The following is a 6,305-nucleotide window of genomic DNA, read 5'->3' on the forward strand; positions in this document are numbered from 1 at the left end:
ATAATGAAAATTATTGTTCTTTTCTTTTACTGTCCACACCGTTTATTTTCTCGTAGATACTTATCTAAAGAATGACATTATCTGCTTTACTCTGCTTATACTCGTGTCAATCCGCGTTTTCTAGAATTTCACAACGCTCTTCCTTCTTAACAAACGAAGGCAATCAAACAATACTGTGGATGCCACTATTCATCATCGAAATGTCTCAATGAAATAAAGACTCATCTATCATCATCTCTTACTTAAAACCAGTTAGAATTACCTTCAATTTTCTTTTGAAACCCCATAAAAGGAACGTCAGTTTAGTCAATTACCTCAGGCAAAAACCAAAGGCCGAGCACATCTTCATAATTAATATAAAATACCTCCTCTTTTTCACTATCTTCATACTAGACCGGCCCTTGTGTGTTTTCTGAAAATATAGCTAAAGGTAGCCACACAAAGAATGAATTATTCAATAGTTTATTACTGCGTTAGAAATTAAAAGAAACTGGAAAAATTTCTTCAAAACTTCTTAGAAGATATTGCAAGTTTGAAGAACTTTGATGGTTCTAGAAATTCACTCAAATTTCTCTCCTCTAATTTATTCCAATTTGATTTTGGTACCCAGCAAACAGCTATGCGTTGTTCCAGAAGCTTTATTTCTACATGCCTGATCGATGAATTTAAGCAACACTCACCTGGAAATACTCTTTTCTTCATCCAAAGCCATTTTCTTCTTTAATTTTACGTCGAAGCTTTGTCTGGCATTTTTAGTTATAGCCATATGGGAGTGTTTATGGGATTGTCCTAATCATAAGTGTCCCAGAATTGTGAGAAAATCTTTAAGATGTTGGAAAGTCCTAGATTTAAGTGAGCATCTATATTATTATTTTTAATTTGCTGAAATTTGAAAACAATTTTCATCGGTCATCAGTACAATCATTTACCATAATACCCTGAATTTATAAAAGGCTTGAAAAGTCACTTTGATTTACATCCCAGGAGTCAAATTTAAAGATTTCGGTGTTATTTTTATTTGATCTATTAAAATTTAAAATACGAGCGGCGAATTTAAAGAAATAGATTAGGAAAGTAGATTTTTTATTTTTGCCTTCTCATCAGCAAAATTTGATTTTTATTTAGTAATTTTAAGTACAATAGAAGAACTTATTGTGAGGATATATTTTTCTTCAAAAGCATTCAAAATTCATTTAAAATTCTGTTTCTTTTAAATCCCTGCTACGAATTTTCGATTTATATAATGTTTTTTTATCTACTAACGTTTGTAAGCCACTATATAAATTGAAAAAAATTGCTAATAAATAATCTACTGATTATTTTTTTTATCTAATTCACCTAAACGCAGTTTTGGTTTTGCTATAACAGCCCTTTGTATTATTTTAATTTACTTACATACTTATATACCTACGAAACCTATGATAATTTGATATCAAGTTGATAAGACACATTAAAAAAAAATAATAATTTACTGTACGACTATTTCTCTCAGAAACATGAAGCCCTAAAACACCTTAGGTTTTGCCTCAACATTCTTTTAAGGGTAAGAAGTTGGTTCAGTTGTAATCTACTATGATTTGAAACCAGATTGGTAGAACACAAAAAAATCTTATATTAAAAAAATTAACTATTATTCCATGTTTTTGAATAAGATAGCTGGAAATCTTTCGAAGCCCTGAGAATCAAAAAAAAAAATTTTATTCAATTTCCGTCATCGCCAGAACGGCACTATAGGAATTCTTATGAGGTTTCTTGAACTTTCTTGAATGTTGACGATACAAATCGACTCATGGATTTACCTGAGTTTTATTGATAAGTAGTTCATATACTAGTTTTTTTTTTTAATGTTGTCAGTTTGGCTAATTTTTTAAAGAGTTAATAATATGATCAAAAGAAGTATCAATAATGAAGTCCTAGAATCTTCCCGAATATTGGAGGAGCAAATCGATTAATATGCTTACTCGAATTTTTTTTTTGCAATTCAATTTTTCAGTATTTTTTAAGGAAAGAAGTGTCTTCTGTGAGTTCTTAATAAAATTTCGTTTTAATGAACTCTTAATACATTTTAAAGTTCTCGAAATTAATTCTGTTTTTGAAGATTTATTGACCGAAAACGCAGGGAAATATAAAATATTTTCAAAAATCTCCTAAAATTCCAATTTATTTGTAAATAAATGAGAAATTACTGAAAAAAACCTGGTGATGCCAGAAAAATCTTTGATCAAATTTTGATATTCTGGGAAGAAATCATATGCTACTGACGTATCACAAGGTTTTAAGATACACCAGGTTCCCAAAATCGATTCTATGGTTTATTTTTCTTTTAATCTTACGAATGTAATTTTGATCAAAAAGTTACGTCCGGTACGTTACTGCTTTTCTTGCAATTCAAGGCAAAATTTTTAATCGATAGCACCTTTCTCTTTGGCATTTTGTCGTATGATATTTGAATATATCTATTACCAGCAACGTATGTCGTATCTTATAACTTAGAATAAAAATATAAATTTTTTAAAGATGAATTATAAGCGATTTTATCAAGATCTTACAATTAGTAATGTTTTGCATCTTTTATACCTTGTATGAATTTTGAGTGATGCCAAGATGAGCCCGACCCTAATTGTTTTTATTTAAAATTAATGCGTTAATAAGGAATTTCAATATTCATGAATGCCGCCGCGGATTAATTTAGTTTTTCGGAATTTCTAAGAAGTTTTAAATTACTTAGATATAATCCACTACTCTTTTCTTTTGCATTCTCTTCTCTTTCAATACAATACTGATTTTGTACAATTCTTAAAATTAGTAACTTTGAATATCTACGAAAATCGTTGGTGTACCTATTTTGCATTACCGTTTCTCTACAAATTTTCAGTGTTTTAAATAATACTTTCACTTTGATGTTTTGACTTTTTTAACTATGTACTTTAGACCTTGATTTTTTTATCGTTGCTAATTCCTTCAGCAATTTTCCAAAATGATTGTTTTCTTTAATTTTGTGATTCTTAAATTTAAAATAATATGTACAGTACGTCACTGTCTTTACCAAATGTAATTCTAAAATTTCAACACTGTAGAGGACTTTACAGCAATTCGTATAGGTGTATCAAGCGTTTTCATATCTAGCAACCCTCTAATTTTTTCCTCATTTAGTTTGTTGACTGATTCTTATTTGACGCAAATGATGATGGATGCACCCTGACTTCATTGGTTTTCTTATTTTTTTAATTATATTGAACATGGTCCTATTTTCCAGTGGCGGATCTAGGCGTAATTAAGCATCTGAAGGCAGCATCGATCTGATCAGCTAGTTTCAATTAAATTTTATGAAAAAATAGGAACATTTTTTTATTTAAATTTTTGTATGTGTGGTTACTCGTATATTATTATTGTAAATGTAAGAAATTATTAAGTGAAGCTCTTTAATAAAAGGACGCCACAGGATTATAATTACAAAAACATTAATTATTTAAATAAGTAAACACATTATCAACATCAAAGGTTGACACAAAAGATTCTACATTACACAGGGTGTATCAAAAAATATGAGCAATATTCTGGAAATGCAAAGTTCTTGCTTAATACGCTCATAAATTGTTTACCAAAAACTTGCGCTTACGGAAATACAGCTCTTCAAAATTTAATAACGAAAATATTATTTTTTAAACAATTTTTCTTCCAGTTAATAAAATTTCACAAATTTCGAATCACTCGTATATCATATCAAAATTGATAACAAAACATAATATTTTTGTCAACATTTTCAGGGAAACGGAGAGTAGGCTATCCTTAACTTCTTTATCCCTAAACTTTTAAGGTCTTGTTTGTTTTTAAATCTTAGATGGTTTATTAAATTCCCGACATATCTAAGAAAGAAAAGTATTAATAGTTGATATGTATAAACCGAACCGTTTTCCAGAAAAACATCTTGCCATCTTGTCCTATTTTACAAAAGTAATGGAATATTGCGTGTATTTTTTACTCTATCATCTAGCTACCAACACAAACGACATTTTTATGTCAACATTGTTAGAAACAAATTTACTACTATTAAATAAATTCATTAAAATTCATTAACTGGAAGAAAAGCTATTTAAAAAAACATAATTTTCGATATAAAAGTTTAAGGATTTATTTTTTTGTAAGATAAGTTTTTGGAAAAAAAATTATAAGTGTAATTAAAATCGTTTCAAAGGAACTTTTCATTTCTAGAATATTATCCCAATTTTTCGAAACACCCTGTATAAACTTCAAATCCCATCTTAAAATTTAAAAAGTCAAGAAGTTGTAGAAAATTAAAATTTTAATTGAAGTCGAGTTTACGAATCCGCTGATACTAGGGATAACTTTAAAGCCCAAGTGGCAACATTGCGCCTTTAAATTATCCTCGTGTATTGTGAGTTGCCTACCACTTTACTGTAGAAAAGTCTTTAAGACCTTATAACTATCTTGCTATGTTTACATATTTTTCAATCGTTTGTTATAAAAATAAAGAGTTTTGTTATTAAATCATTCTTCGTAATTAATATCTTAATTAAATGTGCAGGATACCCTACTTTTGAAATGTATACCAAAAGGTTGTACGGGGGCTCTGATTCTATTTGAATTACTTATTGTTATTGAGTGAATGAAAAAATTGTTATAAAATAAGTTATAATAGGACCACGCAAAAATAAAATGTCAATGTTAATTAAAAAAAAGGTTAGATATATGTAAAAAGTGACATATTTTTGTTCCATTACATTCACAAATACCTCAAAAACGAAAAAAATATGTGTAGATAAAATATAAATATATAAATATTGACATATATACAGGGTGGTCATTTAGTGCGGTCTCGGAAAATTACGGCTAAACAATTTAATATTTTGAATTTCTTTTTTTTGCGTTATATAGAACTCGATTATGGGTACATTCTAAAATTGTTTTCGTTTTATACAGGGTGTTCTAAATAAGTGAAAAATATCAAAATTATGTTTTTTTAAATAGGACACCCCATATATTAATATCGTTTTAGATTTCTTGAGAAAAATAAATGTAAGTTTCATTAAGGTTTACTTGTCCTAAATCTTAAGGATTTCGAAATAATTAAGTTTTTTTAAAAAAATCATGCAATTTTAAAAACTTTGTTTTGAAGGAAGTTTAAACTGGAGTAAATCGAAATTCATACCAAACCTTAGATATGAGACGTATTTTATGCCAGAATTATTAAAATTGAAATATCTCATACAGTGCGTCCAAAAAATAACATGAAAATTGCATTCTTTTTGAAAGGAAATAACTTGCTTAATTTAAATAGAACACCCCATATTTTATTACTCGAAATAAGAGATAAACATATGACTAATCAAAAATCGTTACACTTTCCTATACCTAAATGTACAGGTTTTCTTCGAAAAATAAGATTTAAGAAAAGGTAGCAAAATTAATAATTTTTGATTAGTCATATGTTTATCTCTTATTTCGAGTAATAAAATATGGGGTGTTCTATTTAAATTAAGCAAGTTATTTCCTTTCAAAAAGAATGCAATTTTCATGTTATTTTTTGGACGCACTGTATGAGATATTTCAATTTTAATAATTCTGGCATAAAATACGTCTCATATCTAAGGTTTGGTATGAATTTCGATTTACTCCAGTTTAAACTTCCTTCAAAACAAAGTTTTTAAAATTGCATGATTTTTTTAAAAAAACTTAATTATTTCGAAATCCTTAAGATTTAGGACAAGTAAACCTTAATGAAACTTACATTTATTTTTCTCAAGAAATCTAAAACGATATTAATATATGGGGCGTCCTATTTAAAAAAACATAACTTTGATATTTTTCACTTATTTAGAACACCCTGTATAAAACGAAAACAATTTTAGAATGTACCCATAATCGAGTTCTATATAACGCAAAAAAAAGAAATTCAAAATATTAAATTGTTTAGCCGTAATCTTCCGAGACCGCACTAAATGATCACCCTGTATATATATATATATATATATAAATTCTGACATGTATATACCAATATATTTGGAATAAAAGTAAAAATTTTGAGAGAAAAAATCACTAGATTCGTCATGAAATGAGGAACTCAAATTTGGGTATAATATGAATGGTCAGTAGCGCCCATAAGAGTTTTCGTGTAAAGTAGAAAGAGCAGTTTAGGTAGAAAATTTAAATTTAATATCTCAAAAAATGACACAAAGCCTTTATGAAATAAAGTCTTAAAAACGTTAAAGTTTTTGTGGAATTCTATATTTAACTAAGTTTTATTTGATTCCAGAAATACTTCACATTTTTATACTTTACTTAAT

This window comes from Euwallacea fornicatus, chromosome 2, assembly GCF_040115645.1.
Source record: "Euwallacea fornicatus isolate EFF26 chromosome 2, ASM4011564v1, whole genome shotgun sequence".
Classification (NCBI taxonomy): Eukaryota; Metazoa; Arthropoda; class Insecta; order Coleoptera; family Curculionidae; genus Euwallacea; species Euwallacea fornicatus.